Here is a 19,059-nt window from a genome sequence, read left to right on the forward strand (position 1 = left end):
ATGCATAGAACAATTAAACCTAGTTTTATGGGCATTGTATGTGTCAACATAAGGCATTTGCAAAACTTCCTGCATCCCTTACTAGTAGTGGCCTCTAATACTAAGTCACAGAGAATCTGTGGTCAACATTCATATCTCTGCCAGTGTCAGAACTATTCCCTTGTAGTGTGATTAGGAACATAAATTACATGCTTGTTCTGTAGTTTGAGTTCTTTACATCTCATTCTTTCCTGGTCCTACCCCTCCCACATCTACCCCTGATCACATCCCTCTGTCACCCCCTTACCCTCCCTTGCCTAGTCCTTAGATAGGGGAGCTCTCCTACCCTAACAACAAACCTTAATTTATATAGTATCCCCTTTACTATGTGTGACCTCTTCTTCAGTGGCCTGACAGGGCCACTTTACACTCTTGGGACTCTGTCCAGTATCCAGATTTAAATCTCTCTAACTGTCCCTATACCTTGCTGGGTGGAGTCTTTCCTAGGATGTCTATGTTGAGTTAAAATCCACACCATGTGTGTCTTTTTGGTTCTGGGTTATCTCACTTAGGATGATCATTTCTAATTCCATCCATTTGCCAGCAAAGCTCAAGATTTCCTTGTTCTTAACAGCTGAATAGTTTTCCATTGCGTAGATGTACCAGTTTCTTTATCCAATTTTCAGTTGAGGGACATCTCAGTTGTTTCCACATTCTGGCTTTTATGAATAAAACTACTATGAACATAGCCGTACAAATGTCTTTTTTGCATGGAGGGGCATCTTTTGGGTATATGCCCAGGAGTGGTACATCTAGTTCTGGGGGTAGAGTTATTTCCAATTTTCTGAGAAAGCGCCATATTCCTTTCAAGAGTGGTTGAACAAGTTTGCACTCCCACAAGCAGTGAAAAAGTGCTCCATTTTTGTCACATACTCACCAGCATGAATTGTCATTCAAGTTAATGATCTTCAATAATTGGAAAGGTATAAGATGGAATCTCAAGGTCATTTTGATTTGCATGTCTCTGAGGAGTAGGGATGTTAAGCATTTTTTTAAGTATTTCTCAGCCATTCAATATTTTTCCTTTGAGAATTATCTGTATAGTTCTGAACCCCATTTTTTAACTGGGTTATTTGGTTTGTGTTGTTTAATTTCTTGAGTTCTTTTTATATTCTAGATATCAGCCCTTTGTCTGTTGTATCGTTGGTAAAGATTTTTTTCTAATCTGTGGGCTGTCACTTTGTTCTGCTGACAGTGTCGTCTGCCTTGGAGAAGCGTCTTGGCTTCATAAGGTTGTATTTATTAATTGATGACCTTAGAACCTGAGCTCTTGTCTTTGTTTTCAGGAATTTTCTCCTGTAACAATGAGTTCTATGGTCTTTATCCACTTTTTCTCTTAACAAATTTAGTATGTCGGGTTTTATGTTGAAGTCTTTGATCCACTTGGACTTTAGTTTTGTACATGGTGATAAATATCGATCTATTTGCATTTTTTTACATGTAGACATCCAATTAGACCATCAACATTTGTTGAAGATGCTTTCTTTTTTCCATTGTATTATTTTGGCTTCTTTGTAAAAAATCAAATGGCCATATATGTGTGAATATATCTGGGTCCTCAGTTCAATTCTGTTTGTCAACTGGCCTTTTTCTATGCCAGTACCATGCTGTTTTTATTACTGTTGCTCTATAGTACAGCTTGAGATCAGGGATGAAGATTCCTCCAGTCAATATTTTATTGTATAGGACTGATTTAACTATCCTGGGTTTTTTCTTTTTCCATATGATGTTGAGAATTGATCTTTCCAGTTCCGTAAAATATTATACTGGTATTTTGATAGGGATTGCATTAAATCTGTAGATTGCTTTTGGAAAGATGGTCATTTTTACTATGTTGATTCTCCCAATCCAAGAGAATCAGAAATCTTTCCATTTCCTGATATCCTCTTCAGTTCCTTTCTTTAGAGATTTGAAGGTTTTTTTTTTCATAAAGGTCTTTCACTTGCTTGGATAGATTTACACCCAGATATTTTATATTGTTTGAGGCTATTGTGAAGGGAGTGGTTTCCTAATTTCTTTCTCTGCCCTTTTGTCATCTGCATACATGAGGGCTACTGACTTTTTTGTACTAAATTTGTATCCTGGCACTTTGCTGAAGTTGTTTTTCAGCTTTAGGAGTTCTTTGGTTGATTTTTCAGGATTGTTGATGTATATTATCATATCATCTGCAAGTAGTGAAACTTTAAATTCTTCCTTTCCTATATGTATCATTTGATCTATTTTAGCTGTCTTATTTCTCTAGCTAGGACTTCAAGTACTATACTATAGAGCAATGGAGAGAGTGGGCCACCTTGTCATGTCCCTGTATTCAGTTGGATTGACTTAAGTTTCTTGCCATTTAGCTTGATGTTGGCTATAGGTTTTCTGTATATTGCCTTTACTATGTTTAGGTATGTGCCTTGTATCCCCAATCTAAGAGTTTTAACATGAAAGGGTGTGGGATTTTGTCGAATGCATTTTCCACATCTAAAGAAATGATCATGTGATTCTTTTCCTTCAGTTTGTTTAAATGATTTAGTACATTGATGGATTTCCTTATATTGGACCACCACAGCATGCCTGGTATTAAACCTACATTGTGATGATGGATGAGATTTTTTATGTGATCTTGTATTCAGTTTGCCAGAATTTCATTGAGTATTTTTGCATCTATGATCATAAGGGATATTGGTCTAAAATCCTCTTTTTTTGTTGGGTCTTTGTGTGGCTTAGGTATTAAGGTGAATGTGGCTTCATGAAATGAGTTTGGAAGTGCTCCTTCTGTTTCATTTATGTGGACTAGTTTGAGGAGTATTTGTATTAGTACTTCTTTGAAGGTTTTGTAGAATTCTGTGCTGAATCCATTTGTCCCAGGGCTCTTTTTGGTTAGGAGACTTTTGATGACTACTTCGATTTCTTTAGGGGATATAGGATTGTTTAATTTGTTTGCCTGATCTTGATTCAACTTTAAAAAGTGGAAATTATAAAGGAAATTGTCCATATCCTTTAGATTTTCAAATTTTGTGGAGTATAAAATTTTGAAGTAAGACCTAATGAATCTTCAGATTTCCTTGGTATAAGTTGTTATTTCTCCCTTTTCATTTCTGATTTTGTTAATTTGTGTATTCTCTCTTTATCTTTTAGTCAGTTTGGCTAAGGGTTTGTCTATCTTGTGGATCTTCTCAAACAACCAGCTCTTGGTTTCATTGATTCTTTGATTTGTTGTCTTTGTTTCATGCTTTTTGATTTCAGCACTGAGTTTAATAATTTCCAGACATCTACTCCTCTTTGGTGTGTCTGCTTCTTCTTCTTCTTTTTTTTTTTCTAGAGTTTTCAGGTGTTCCATTAAGTTGTTTATATGTGATGGCACCTAGTGTGTTTTCCTCTTAGCACTGCTTTCATTGTGTCCCAGTGTTTTGGAAATGTTGTGCCTTAATTTTCTTTGAACTCTAGGAAGTTTTTTATTTCTTTCTTTATTTCATCCCTGATGCAGTTGTCATTGATTAGAATATTGTTCAATTTCCATGTGCTTGTAGGTTTTTTGTTAATTTTATTGTTGTTGATGCTCAGCTTTAGGCCATGGTATCTGGTAGGGTGCAGCAGAGTATTTGAGTTTTTTTTTTATCTATTGTGGCTTGTTTTGTGACCAATTATATAGTCTATTTTGGAGAAGGTTCATGTGGTGCAGAGAAAAAAGTATATTCTTTTCTATTTGGGTAAAAAGCTCTGTGAATGTCTATTAGGTCCATTTGATTTATGAACTCTGTAAGCTTGATTATTTCTCTATTTAATTTCTTCCTTGAGGGTCTGTCCATTGGTGATAGTTGGGTGTTGAGGACTCCCACTATGATTGTCTTGGGAACAATGAGCGGTTGAAAGTCTATAACATTTAGGAAGGCTACTCCATTTTCGTTCTTGGATCTATTTGCTTGGAAAGCCTTTTTCTAATCCTTTTCTCTGAGGTAAGCTACAATTGTTGCTGAGGTGTGTTCCTTGTATGAAGCAGAATATCAGATCTTATTTATACATCCATTCTTTTAGCCTGTGTCTTTTTTATTGGAAAATTGAGTCCATTCATATTGATAGATATTAGTGACAAATGATTGATAGTTCTTTATATTGTGGTGTTGGTGGTGAGAGTATTTGTGTACTTGTCATGTTTTTCCTTTTATGAAGTTATTTATATCCTGTGTTTTCTTGTGTGTAGTTGACCTTGTTAGGTTCTTATTTTCTTTCTTCTATAAGCCTTGGTTAGTACACATAAGTGTTAAATTTGGTTTTGTCATTGAATATCTTCTTTTCATCCTCTATCATGATTGAGAAGCTTTTCTGGGTATAGTAGTGTAGGGTGGGATATGGGGTCACTTAGCATCTATATGACATATATCCAGACTCTTTTATCTCTCATAATCTCTACTGAGATGTCATTTGTGATTTTTATATGTCTTTCTTTACATGTTACTTGGATTTTTTTTATCGATTCTTTTATTATTTTCTTCATTGCACTGTAGATTTAATGTTTTCATTGCTGTATGGCAAGAGGAATTTCTTTTCTGGTCTAGTCTATTTAGTGTTCTGTAAGCATCTTGTATTTTTAAAATATTTTTTGAATATTTTAAATTATTTATTTATTATTTATTTTTTGATGAATACTTTATCTGCATGTACACCAGCATGCCGGAAGAGGGTATGAGATCGCATTATAGATAAGTGTGAGCCACCATATGCTTGCTGCGAATTGAACTCTGAGCCTTTAGAATAGCAGCCAGTGCTCTCAAAGTCTGAAACATCTTACCAGCCCCCAGCACCTTGTATTTTTAATAACATATCTTTCTTTATATTGTGGAGATTTTCTCTTATGCTTTTCTTGAAAATATTATCTGATCCTGAGAACCTGAAATCTTCTTTTTCTTCTATTGCTATTATTTTTAGATTTTGTCTTTTTGTGGTATTCTTGATTTCTTAGATGTTTTGTGTTAGTAATTTTTTATTTAATATATTCTTTGACAGATATATAAATTTCTTCTATTGCATCTTCTATAACTGTGAGTTTTCTCGTCCATATCATGTATTCTGTTGGTGATGCTTACCTCTGTGCCTTCCACTCTGTTATGTAAGATTTCCAACTCCAGAGTTCTCTTGGTTTGTGTGTTTTTGATTGATTCTATTTCTACTTTCCTATCTTGTGCCATTTTTCTAAGTTTATTCACCTGTTTGACTGTATTTTCCTGTGTTTCTTTGAGGGATTTTTTTCCTCCCTAAAGGCTTAAATTGCTTAATTGTATTTTTATGTATTTCTTTGAGGGATTTATGTGTTCCCCCTGTAATGGCCTCTAACAACTTCATGAGCATATATTTAAGGTCATTTTCCTATGTTTCTGTTGCATTGGAATATCAATTGTTTGGGGGGGGCTGGAGAGTGTGGGGCCAGGAACTGTGTATCCCCAGATCTAGGAATGTTGGAGTTAGCTGCCTTGTTAGTCACCAGATCCTATAGTCTCTGACCATCTATCACTCAAATACTGTGCTCCCTGGTCACCACTGTCTTGTAAATCCACAGTTATACATCTTTAATTGTTATTTTCTTCTGACTGGAGTCATTGAGTGGACTACCCTAATTAGAAATTTGAGAGTGGCCAAAAATAGTTTGTTAAAACTGTCATGGCAGTGTATTTTACTATCAAAACAATGGTGAATTACACACATCGGAATAAAGGTGAGGATTTCTTTTTTGTTAAGTCTTCTAAACATTGATTAACCACAGAACTCAGGCTGGAGATGGCTCAGGGTTTAAAAGTGCTTACTGCTTTTGCAGAGGACTGTAGTCCATTCTGGGAACTTATGTAAATCAGGACTTAACCACCTGGAACTTCAAGCTCCCAAGGGTCTGGCACTTCTAATGTTGCTGGACATCTTATTCATGTCATATAACCTCCACACAAACACACAGAATGATGTTATTAAAAATAAATTACACCTTCAAAAATGAAATGCCTTACTCTCAAAGCAAAGGAACATTCAAAATCTCTCATGTTTTTGAGACATGGTTTCTCTGTGTATCCTGGGCTTTCCTGGGCTTGTTTAGTAGACCAGGCTAGCCTCAAACTCACACTTGCTTCTTCCTTCCTGAGTACTGAGATTAAAGGTATGTACTGTACACAGCCATGGTAAATTTTAAATTTAATTTAATTTATCTTTTAATTTTTTTGCCATGATAATTTTTTAAGAAAGATGATGTGCCTTTTCTTTTAAAACACTAGTCACTATAAAAATACAGATTTTCAAGTCGTGTTTTCCTTAAGCATTCACTCTCAACAAGGCATGTGAAATCCATCTATGCAGTCATCTAACAGCATATAATTATGGTACACAGCTCATCTCTCCTTAGTCTCAGACAAAAATATGTATTATTCAAATTTCTACCATTGAAAGGACATAAAAATTATATACATATTTTTAGGATGTCTTTCTTATTCTTTCATTAAACTATCCCTCTCAAATGAAGTTACTTCCCAGGTTTTAATGGAAATCTTCTCTTCTGCTTTAAAGTCCCCCTTCATGTTTTCTTTGATATAAGTTACTGACTTTTTAAATGCTTTCTCACCTGGACCGTTTTAAAGTGCTGGTCTTTTCTCCAAATGTAGCTCATTCTGCAAGGCTAATCATGTATTACCTTCTGTGACAAACAAGCCAGATGTTGCCTTCTCTCTTCCTATTTATCTGACAATGAAGATTATACATTGGTATTGCAAACTTTACCTGCTTCATTTTATATTCAGGGGCTTCACACATACCTGCACTTAGAAGTTTGAAACAATGGGCCTCAAAAAAACTGGAATCTCTTCATAAATCTCATGTTGAAACAAGGAAAAGGGACCAACCAGAGAAGACTGCTAGAGTTTTCACAAAAATCCAAAACATTGTTGGACCAGAATACCAGTGAGAGTAAATCTCCAATAATAAACCAGTGGGATATAGGACCACACCTAGACCAAGGCAGTCAGTCATTGAGTTTTTTTTCCTATGCTTCAGTTAATTGAATGCATTTTTTCTCATTACATTATTCTGTAGCACACCAAATTTGTATTGCACAGATGATAGATATAGAATTGAGTCTATCTTTGTTTGATATATTGCCAGAACTAGGGATGTAGCTCTACTTTGCAAGTCAATAATCCAACTTATAAAGGGGTGTATTTTCTGGAGTACTACATGAAGAAGGATGTGAAAATGCTACAATGATCCATGAGGCTCAGGTTCACTGTCAACTGCTGACCATGCTGCAAAGGCTACTAAGAAAACACTAAAAAAAAGGCAACTAGTCTACATTGGGGACTTTTCACAAGCATTGTGCAGAAACTCTACAGTGGTTTACTGACAGCTAAAGCCTGATATCACAGACCTACATCCAGATGCTATGTGACCAAGCCTCTGTAGAACTAAAACTACAAGCATTTCCCTGGTTTCTATGCCCCTTAATTTTCATAGCAGGCAAAGCTTGACTGGAACCTTTAAATTTCAGCCAGCATACCTGTACATGGACCCTGTGAGACTTCCCTCCTTTTCATTACATTACATGCTAAGAATCTTGTGAAACTCAGCTAATACAAACAAAGATTTCTTTGACAGGAATTCTTTCCCTGAAGTATTTTATGCTCACTTAAAGTGATCTAGTGACTGTCAGCCTACTGCTTACACTAACCCAATATGCAACTCTTCCTGTTCCAGTACAAAGAGAGATTGTAGTCCCTGCCCATCATTCTCTTCACTAGTATTCTGCAGTAGTGTGTGTAGGAACAGGTAGCCTCTTTGGTTTCTTTAACTTCAGGACAATCCAGGGACAGTTTTATGTTTTCACTCAGCCACTATATTGACTTAAGCAGTCTGTTGAAAGCCAGTCTCAGGGAAATTGTATATGCGCCTCAAAATGTTATTAAATAAGAAGAGCCTTCCATTAAGGTCAACAGCATATGTACCCATTCTTCACATGAAATGAATATGAACTGGGAAGAAATATTAATTTGTTTCTAAATAGCAGTTTTTTTTGGTGTAGAGCTAAATTGTTTGGGAAAGACAAATGCAGTATAGGAGTAAATATCTTACCTGAAATGTCATTGATTGGTAACTCATAAAAACATTAACCATTTGTATGGAATCTCAGCACTGTGGGAAATGATCAAAGAAAGACAGTATGGGCATTTTCCCAGTTTACTTCTCAATCACTTCTACAGGAAAAGTTTTATTGAGTGTGGTGCTTACTGGCTGGCTCTCCATGGCTTGCTCAGTCCATTTTCTTAAGGAACTTAAGCAGATCAGCCCAAGAGCAGCTATATCAACAATTAGCTGGACACTTCCCCATCAATTATCAAACAAGAAAATTTACCACACAATTTTCTAAAGGGCACTCTGATTGAGGAATTTTCTCAGTTGACATTCCCACTTCCTAGATGTTCCCAGTTTCTACCAAGCTGACAAAAAATCTAAGCATCATATCTAAAGTAGATAATTTTGCAGATATCATATTGGTGGGCGGGACAGGAGATACACTGTTTAAAAAGATATATGACTATAAATGGTTCAGTGGATAAAAATGCTTCCTTCTAACGTGACAGTTTGAGTTGGATCTGTGTAATCCATATGGAGAAAGGAGAAGGTCAACCCACACTAGTTTTCCTTAGACCTATACATATGCACTGAGTTATGTGCCTGTCTTGTTATCCCTGGCCCTGATAAACAAAAATATGAAAAACAAGACAAAACAAATGTAAAATCTGGAGGGGTACATATAACATGAACCTCAAATAGATGGTAAATTACTTGCAAATTGTTTTATGAAGTCACAGATTATGACAAAAAAAGAAAGAAACATTTGTGTTCCTAGATTCAGAGTCACAGACTATACCCCAGAATCCATTCTTTGAAAGCCTAATAAATGTGTTAAAGTTATAATGAAGAGCAGGAAAAAGTTTTTCATTGTGGCCAATTAGAAAGAATGTCAAAGAAGTCCAATGTGTACTGAGCTCCAAGTGCATCTCAGTGATCCGTGGGTGAAAGAAATGTCTAAACAGAAAAAGATAGACAGGGATATGTGCCTAGTGAGCAGTCTTTCTAAATGTGATCTTCCCTAATTTTTCAGGTTAGGTAAGTTTTACATCTTTCTCAAAGATACAAATCATTGCTCTACCTCTGGTGTCTGTCATAACTAACTCCAGTTCATCACCTTTCTTCTTTAAGAAAGAAATTATAATTCCTTAAATTGTCATTGTCATTGGCCTAGGAGGAGTGGGATGTATTTTCATTTGCCCAGAAGGCAAAAAATAGCAACAGGAACACATGTACTTTAATAGAATAAACTTATTGCTCTCCAGGATACTGGCTACATTTGTACCAACAAAGAGCAGTGGTTCTTAGTAAGCATGTACAGATAATCAGTTCTACATTCATTATATTTATTTTTGTGTTCCAAGAGGATATTCATGTTAATCTAGCTTGGCTGTGCAACTCATACTTATCCCAGGATATGATAAAATTCATGCAGATCTTGTTTCTACCTCCCAAGCACTGGTATCCTAGGCCTGTGTCTTTACTCTCATCTATAAGAATGTATTTTTTTTCAGACCTTGTCTTTTCTTTTGATTTTCTTCTGAATTAAAATGCACAGGATTACTCTGCTATAATTTTATTTCAGGATTATATACACATAAACACCTAAGCAATTATGATCATAATAACTGGTGACAGAAAATTGTGCCCTGCACCCAGGTTCACTTCCTCATCATAACAAAAGCCTTTGAAAGAGGAAAGGTTTTTTAAATCACAGACCCACATGCAACGTTGAGTTTGGAGAAATATTGAAACTGTTTTGGCATCTGCGTTGTTTTCAAATGGGGGATGAGGGCATAGTGAGACCTTATAGTCTCCCTGTGGGTTAATTATAATGCTGGATTGTGCTAAATGGACATTACGTGCTGAACATGTATATCAGAAAATTTTGTAAAGATAAAACAGTATCCAAAGAAAGTTTGGAACCTCACAAAAGTTAAAGTAGTTGTTAGTGGCAAAGCTGAGCTATCAAAAAACAAACAAAAAAAAAAACAAACAAAAACAACAGTAAAACTGCACCCCCACATGCTCCCAGATTCTCAGTGCAGTGCTTTCTTGTCATCTGCTTCTTTGCACTGTACTTGGGTCTTAAGTGAGGCCTTCAATGGTTAATGTTAGTTGTCTATTTAATAGAATTTAGAATCACCTGAGAAATTGGTCTCTGTGAATTCCTGTACAATATGTCTCTCTTGAACTGACTGATATATGAAGACTCACCTACCAACTACCATGAGTGACACCACTCCCTGACTGTAGACAAAGGTAGGTGAACATCAGTCTGCATTTCGTTGCTCTGCATGTCCTGACTTTGGATGAGATGTGATGTTCTGCTTACCAACTTGACTTCTATACAGTGATGGACTGCACTTTGGATTGTGAGGCTTGAAAGAATCCAATCTTCCCTTAAATTGATTTTGTCCAAAGGGACAGATAGCAAACAAACTCATGCACCCTTGAAAAATGTCCAAAGTGATGTTAAGCAAAAAGTTGGAGAACTGATGTCCACATCTGCTCAGTTTCCACAATGTAGCTCAGTCCGTGAGTCATTTACCTTAAAATAATAATCACTCAGAGAGTAGAGAAATTGTTCCCTATGCAGAGGTCACTGTCTTATACCTTGCAGTGCCTACTTTGATCTACTCATTAATGGAACAGTAAAGGGAACAATGGTACCCTTCATATGAGTTTCCAAACCAGCATAGCTCTGCATACTTTTCATCTGATCCTTGGTCACATTATTTTTCATAGTCACAACCCACATCTCTGAGTCTTGTTTTGTATGTCACCCACAAGTTTTAATATCTAATCTTGTGTTTATCTCCAACTTTATCAATTATTCTCTAAGTCATATTTAATATATTTCTATTCCCTAAATCTGCCTCCAAAAGGTTATTTACAAATTTGCTAGAGAACAAGGAACATGGCACCTCCATGCCACCTAACTTAAGCCTGAGAAGGACACTGAGAAAAAAAATCTCACAATGGCTGGGAAGGCATATCATTAGCAGTATCTCTGAATGTGCTCTCAGCTCCAATAAACAATGGCAATATTTTTCTATTACTATCAACAAAAGCCCATTACTTGAAGAGAGCACACACATTTTGAAAGATGCTACTATGGTATTTTGTGTGGCTGAAGTTGTTAAATAGTGAGTGCTCTACACTAGTCCAGTATACAGGAGGCACTGAAATATTTAAAATATGAGGCAATCATGCAGTGAACCTAATATTTACTCTCTCAATCACTCAGCTATAATTTATCAGCCCCCTGAGTCTCCTGAATTTCCATTGACAGAATATATATCATGAAAACCTCCATTGCAGGCAAAGGTCAGAACACCTTCTGGTGAGTTTCATGGTGTTGACATTAGAATCTGAAAAAAGATTGATTTTCCTGAAATATTACATTCTTTTGTGAAGTGAGGACAAACTAAGGTTCATCCCATAAAAAAAAATCAGACTGATCTTTTCCCACTGCTCTTAAATCTCATAGAAACTGTCACTGCCTTCTGAGTTTACTTTGCATAATATTATCTTATTTTCTTCTTAACCAATTTTCTTCTCCCTACTGTTTCTCATCTCACTCATATTTTGATTAAGTAGGATAATGGGCTCAAATATATCTTGTTTCTTAAAATTCTTGGGCATAGATTTACAGTATGTAATTCAGTGCAGAAGGAACTCTTTCCTGGGCTTATCATTCAAAGGGCAGAAGTAAAGGGGAGGACTTGGAGCCCCTAAGTGTTCTCTGAAATAGAGATGGTATAAGCAGGTCAAGTTGAGTTTAATCTCTGCCATTTTATTATTGTCTTGTGTTAGCAAATATTAAAACCACCAGACTATCACTTGTTAATCTGCAAACTAGGGGTTATTGAAAATGAGGAGTAAATTCTGTAATGTAATGAAAACACCTTTTAAATACTCAGTATTACCAAACACAAAAACCTACATATTAAGCATGTTTCCCATTAGACAGTATAATTGTGGAATGCAGAGTCTATATCCTTAACTTTTTCACTATTTGAATAGATGGTCATAAAGCCACTGAGTTCAGAGTTACAATGTGTGTTTGAAGTAGATTATATATTTCCTTATGGGATTTCTGAAAGCAGTATATTGGCACATTTAAATTAATTAGTTTATTTATTTATTTTTGTGATTATGCCATGTGCGTGCATGCGTGTGTGTGTGTGTGTGTGTGTGTGTGTGTGTGTGTGTGTGTGTAGGTGTATACATATTGTACATATGTGCAGAGGCCAGAGTTAATCCAGTATGTCCTGCTGTATTACTCTCCACCTTATTTATTTGATTGGAGGTAGGCTGCTAGTTAGAAAATCTTAGTGTACTTCCTTTGTTCCACATATAGAGCAGGAGGTTTTAAAATTATAAAGCCAGCCAGATGTGGTGGCGCACGCCTATAATCCCAGCACTTGGGAGCAGAGGCAGGCGGATCTCTGTGAGTTCGAGGCCAGCCTGGTCTACAAGGTGAGTCCAGGACATCCAAGGCTAAAACAGAGAGACCTTGTCTCGAATAACAAAAAACAAAACAAAACAAAATTGTAAAGCCATATATGGCTTATTTTGTGGGTGCAGAGCAACATATACCAAACCAATTTCCTCAATTTTTCTGTAAGAAAAATGACAATTTATGTACCTGTACATCTTTCCTAGAGAAGGGCACACCATTTTTGTTAAAGTCACAAATCTTGGTCTGCATTCAGCATTAAGCATCTCTCTTAGTGTAGGAGCACAGGCAGGAGAATGACTCAAGTACTAAAATGCTGAAGATGTAGTTTTGAAGGCAGCAGCATGTAAATACTCTGTTGTGCTGAGCCAGTCTCTGTGTGTATGTGCAAATGCTGTGTTTTCAAGGGTTATAATTCATGTTTATTGTTGGATTTTTCCTGAATAAATACATCAGTGGTCCACTACGCTGAAAAAAAAAATGCTCACATCAACTTTTTCACACAGGTTATGCTTTCATAAGACAAACTACTCAAATCAGCAAACTGTTATTCCTTGACTTTATCATTTTGATAAAATGTAATGAAGGATTAATTTCACAATAGCATATAGATAACATTAATTCTCCGTTTACCTGAGTGCTTTTATCTTTTACCCAGTTTTGATTTTCGGTAAAGATTTCATTTTGGGGTACCTTGATATCTATGGAATACTCATGACAATGATACTGAAAGATCCCATGATTTCATACCCAGTCCTCCAGTCATAAAGCTCTCACCTGTGTATGAAATATCCACTCAAATTTATGAACTAATATTGATCTGTTATTACTAATTTATAAGTCTGTGCTTCCTTATGTGGAGAATATTAAAAACTAAGGTGCAGGCAGCAGGTGTGTTCGTTGTTCCATTTTACTATTAAAGAATATCAGGCTATAAATTACTAGCATGTGCCCTATGGGAAATCACTTTATTTATTAAAGATCATTGCTTATCAGGCCCATTTCACCTTTTAACTTGCAAACACCTTACATTTCCAAACTCACACTATTTTTTCCAGACCAAGCAGTGAGGTAGTTACACACATTCAGTGTAGACTAGTATTGATTTTGTAGAAACTACATTTTATCACGCTAACTCTGCAAAAAAAAATTAAAGAAATGTGTAGACTATTTTATCTAAACGTTCTGAACTTCCTGGGCTGAAGAGCAACCTTGATTGATGAAGTGGCTCCTGTGAAAGCATGACAATTTGAACCTGATTCTCAACTCATATATGTAAATGTTGGATGTGATACCTGATGCCTCCAACTCTAACACTATAGAGGCATACCCAGGCTGATTCCTTGAGGCACAGTTAGTGAGCACCACTAGTGAGGTATCTTGCCTCAAAACTTCATTTAGAGAGAAATGAAGGAAGATGCCTAAAGATAACCACTGTCCCTCACATGTACAACCACATATGTCCATGTGAACAATAGAAGCACAGAGACAAAACAGTTCTATACATATTGACAGAGTTATAGATTTATGTACCCACTGTAAAATAGGACTAAGTAATTTCATCACCTGACAGTCTTAGCACTGCAATAGAGCTTTTAACTAATGTTAGAAGGTCCCAAGACAGAAAAAAAAAATTGTGTGCTTTACATTATCATCCATCTTTCCATGCCTTAAACGCCTTTCAGATACTACAATTTTGATTTGTCAGAAGTTACTACAGGTTTTTTCATTTAAGGAATACAATAATAGAAGAATCTAACCACATGCAGTCCCTGAAATTGCCACTTCAATTTCCATGACTACAACTAAGGACTTTTCCAAGTCTCAAAGTTCTGTGACTTGATTTCTTTTTTGTTATTGATCCTGAAACTATTCCATTGGAGAGATGCACCTCCATGTATCTGCTCAGTTTCCTACCCATGGATATGTTGGGTGCTTCTGATATTTGACAATAATGGAGAAAGTTGCCATCAACAGCATGCTTATTCTTATCCAGTGCTGGAAATATTGAGTCATATTTGCTTTGATCTTTCTCTTAAACTCTCTTCAAATCTGCACTCTTCAAAGGCTTCATTTAGAGTCAAACATGGTCTCCAAAAACCTCTACAAATGGGGTGTTTTCAGATATTCATTTTCCTCACATTTTCATTCACAGCACATCATTCAGGTACATGACTCCACCTGGTCCACATTTGTTCATAGTTTAGTGAGACGAAGAGACCTATTGCCAGAAATAGTTGGGTAATAATTTCTCTCATCGATCTGGGTTGTACTGGGAAAAATGGATTTCATCAAGAAAATTGTTCCTCAATAGTCTTATATTTCTCAGTGTTATATGCCTTTTCCTAAGGGAACATGAATAAGATTTCAATGACAGGACAAAGGAGTAAATCTATTAAAAAACTAACATACTAAAGCAGATAATTTGTTGTGGTTACTTACTTATCAAAATTACCAGAATGTGGGTTTTCCCCAAACAACTCCTTATAAGAAAAGTACACCACAGTTTAGAGAATAAGTTCTTGAAAGTAATATAGGTAGAGTTTTCCCTCTCAATTCACATTTTTGCCTCTCTACATGCTGATACTACTGAGACTGTGCAGTGGGAGAAGTATTATTTGCAGCTTTATAGAGTATAGGAGTACATGAATGGTTGGATTTCAGGTGTATTTCTAAATACCCTTGTTCAATTCATATGACAACTTTATATTTTTTGCACTCATGCATATGTGTGATTTTAGACATGGAGGACAAAGTTTTTTCTTAGTCATTGTTCTTCATCACTCTCTGAAATGAATTTTGAGGGATAGTGTTTCCGTCACTGAAGCTGAAGCTCAATAACTGGGAATCACCTTGTCTCTGCCTCTATTGTGTTACAGTTGGAGACACACATAAATGATTGTAATGGGAGCCTATTATGCATAATTATATCATATCTGATGTAAAAAGGTAAAAATCTATGCCATGTTCAAAGGACATTTCTATATTACATTAAGTCCTCTTGATGAAACTTGTTCTGGTAAACTTTTCATGGACAACACAAAAAATGTTTGTTCAGCCACAGCCATTAAGAGGCCACAAATAACATACCAATTTATGTCCAACTTGGTAAGCCAATGTGTTGACTATATTTACCTTCAAAGCATGAGGGAAGGGGCTCATAGATGACCCAAAATAGTTGATGTTCTAAATAATCCTGCATTAATATAGATGACAATCTTATGTAACCTGAATCAGTAAGCATTTGTTTCAGATTATTACCTACTTTTGTATACAGTATACCTCTCAAAATAATTTCATGCTTGGGAAAAGGTAATGAGAAATGATACCTTGATTCTCAAGTTTATAATTTAAATTTCCCCTTTGGTGAGAAAATACCATGATAAAAATCAACTTACAGAAAAAAGGAATTTATTAGACATACAGTTTCAGGGAGAGAAAGAGTAAAGAATTGAAAGACTGAAGGTATAGCAAAGCTATGAACTCTCAAATATCACTCCGGTGACACACTTTTTCTGTCAAGACTCTACCTTATAAAGGTTATATAAGTGCACTAAATAAGCTTACTAACAGATTGTTAAACATCTGTGGATTATTTCTCCTTCAAAGTACCATATTCTATTCTTTCACCACATAGGCCCATTGCAGTATCACAGTGCAAAATGCACTAAGTTTCATTTCAAAAGACTCCATAGACTTTCCAGACAACACTGTTTTAAAGTACAGACCATCTCCTGAGACTCAAAGCAAGCTCTTAACTGTAACTCAATTTAAAACACAAATTGTATATTTCCAGCAAAATCTGTATTATTATTCCAAATGTGAAGGATGGCAAAAGCAAGCCTAAAACTCAGCAAAGTAAATACCAAATACTGTAGCTCCATATCTACTACCAACTGGTTTACTTTGCTCTGTACTCCGATTTGCTGCCTACAATAGGTATCTTTATATTACACTTGTTGCACTTCCTGTGTCCTGATATTGGAAGATAACACATGGTGCAGGCAACTCCAACATTAGTGGTCTTCATCACATCCCAGGCTTCACTTTTACAACTTCATGGAATTGCTTTTAACCATCTTCTCCTCTATTAGTTCCTTCATGTATGCACGCCCCTGCCACATGCATTCTGGCTCAAGTAGACTTGCAATATATAGAGGAAAAATCAAGGACTCCTTTACTTTTGCATTTTTTTTGCCTCAAAAAGACAGCACATTATTGAAGACACTTCCAAGTTTAGATTCCAATTTGGGCTGGTGATGAATTACTTTGAATCATATTAGCAACTGATCATTTATTCAGTTAGCTTCTAGGAGCAGACAATACCTTAGGATTTCTTTTACAATTTAGAAGCTTGGCTCAGTGTGATTTTACCTAATGGCATTCTTCCCTTTGCTCCAGGATAGAGCAGAAGGCCTCTCCTTAACTGTGTTAATCACCTTACCAACTCTTACCTTTCTTTCAGCACATGCGTTGGATGCAACATGAAGTTTCATGCTATTCTTTGTTCTTTCAAATTGTAATTTGTTATTTTTATTTTCCTGAAGTTGTTTTTCCACTGGAGATCTACATAAGCGCTATAAATAATAAATATGCCACAGATAAAATGTTATGTGTCTTCAAATATGTTCCTGCCAAATTACTCTCCATTACTTTTTAATTTAGCCTCAGACACTTTGTTTAGATAGAGATAAAAGATGTCCACATTCTCTTTCAGAGTATCACAAGAATGTCATTTATTTCAGCCATTTATCTATTAGAGACCTCATTTCCCTCTAACAAATTTCATTAGCCCATCCTCCACTATTCCTGTTAGTCTCAGCACTGCTGTCTTGGATGGTCTTACTACAATGGTCCCTTAAGTTCTGCATAGAGGTCTCATCTGGTTTTCTTGATAAAAGTTCAAAGTCTTCCACACTCCTTAAAAAATCAACCTGGTCAGTTTTCTCATAGCAATAGTCCAATTTCTGAAAACAACTAATGTATTAGTTACTTTTCTATTTTGTAATAAAATGCCATTACCAAAGCACCTAGTGCAGGAATGAATTTATTTGGACTTATGGTTGCAGGAGAATCCATTATGATATAAAGAACGATTGTAGCTGGCTACAAAAGCTGGAAGTTGAGAAATGACTTCTTCAACTTGTGAACATGAAGCAGAGAGTGTAAACTATAAATTGGGTTATATGCTTGTTGCATCAAAGCTCTATCTCACAAAGCTCCATAATCTTCCAATTAGTTACCAGGGACCAAGTGGTGAATTATGTAAACCTATAAGGAACATTTGTGATTCAAGATTCTACAGGAGGTGAGCTAATTAATGTTATTGTCAACTTTATGAGACTGAGAATCATCCAAGAGAGGGACCTCTGGATATGTCCATGAGGGATTCTCTTGATTAAGTTAAGTGAAGTGTGAAGGCTTTTCTACTGTTAGAATTGCCATTCTTCCAATTGGATTCTGTACTATATACTTGAGGAAAAGGAAATGAGTAGGAGACAGAATTCATTTTTCTCTTCTCCTTGACAGAAGATACAATGGGACCAACTGTATAAATATATCCCTGTCTCCATGACTTCTAACAAGATGGACTATAATCTTGAACTATGAGCCAGAATAAAACCTTTCTCTTTAATGTAACTTTATCACATTGTTTTAGCACATCAACAGAGAGAGTAATTAAGATAATTCCAAAGATTCTGACACCTGAGGATTTCCAAGATGGCGGCGCCTATCATGCATTGTATCTGATCAATTGCTCGGTGACCAAGGACCATATTGGGGGCCACAGACTGCAAGAACTGGATAACGCTAGGTGAATGAAGTCCTGCACAGTGCAGACCACAGGCAGATTTGGCATTGGGCCAAACATCAGCCAGGCCATGGAGGACATGAATGTACCCTCCAGACTTTGGACCAGAACCTACCTGCGGACTGCAGCTGGCCTCTATAGCCCAGGTGCACTGTGTGGGACAGGGGAACACAAGAGCCATTGGCCCGGGAAAGTCTCAAGGAAACAAGTCAATCGGTCCTTGCACACTCCTACCTGCCCCACCAGAGACCACAGGGAGCCCCGGAGGCCTCACCGAAGCCAGCGGTACCCAAAAACAGCATGTGTGAGCTGGGCAGTCCAGCCGGAGCCAGGTAGTCCAGAAATAGCCTCCACAGTCCGGGCAGTAGGACCGGAGCCAGGCAGCCCAGAAACAGTGTGCAAGGTCTTGTCAGTCCAACTGGAGCCAGGAAGCCCAGAAACAGCGTACAAAGTCTGCACAGTACAAACAGAGCCAGGCAGCTCAGAAACAGCATGTGCAGTTATGGTGGGTCCAGTTGGAGCCAGGCAGCCAGCCGCAGCAGACCAAGCCTGCAGAATTGGGCTGAAAAAACCCAGCCAGGGAAGTCCTCAGGCAGGGAATCTCATGCTCATGGGAGAAATATGACTGCCCTGAGGGTTTGGAAAGGAGTCTGAATTGCAG

The 19,059-nt window shown here is 36.7% G+C and overlaps 1 pseudogene across 1 annotated transcript in view; it reads left to right on the forward strand.

The window, feature by feature from the left end:
- Nucleotides 1-18,405, forward strand: part of LOC311596918 (zinc finger and BTB domain-containing protein 44-like) — a 67,227-nt pseudogene extending 48,822 nt beyond the window's left edge. Inside the window, exon 4 of the transcript in view lies at nt 18,246-18,405. The product of the transcript in view is annotated as a zinc finger and BTB domain-containing protein 44-like (transcript). The remainder of the gene's footprint in view (nt 1-18,245) is intronic.
- Nucleotides 18,406-19,059: the final 654 nt, after the last annotated feature.

Source organism: Acomys minous (genome assembly GCF_964271855.1).
Source record: "Acomys minous genome assembly, chromosome: 1".
Classification (NCBI taxonomy): Eukaryota; Metazoa; Chordata; class Mammalia; order Rodentia; family Muridae; genus Acomys; species Acomys minous.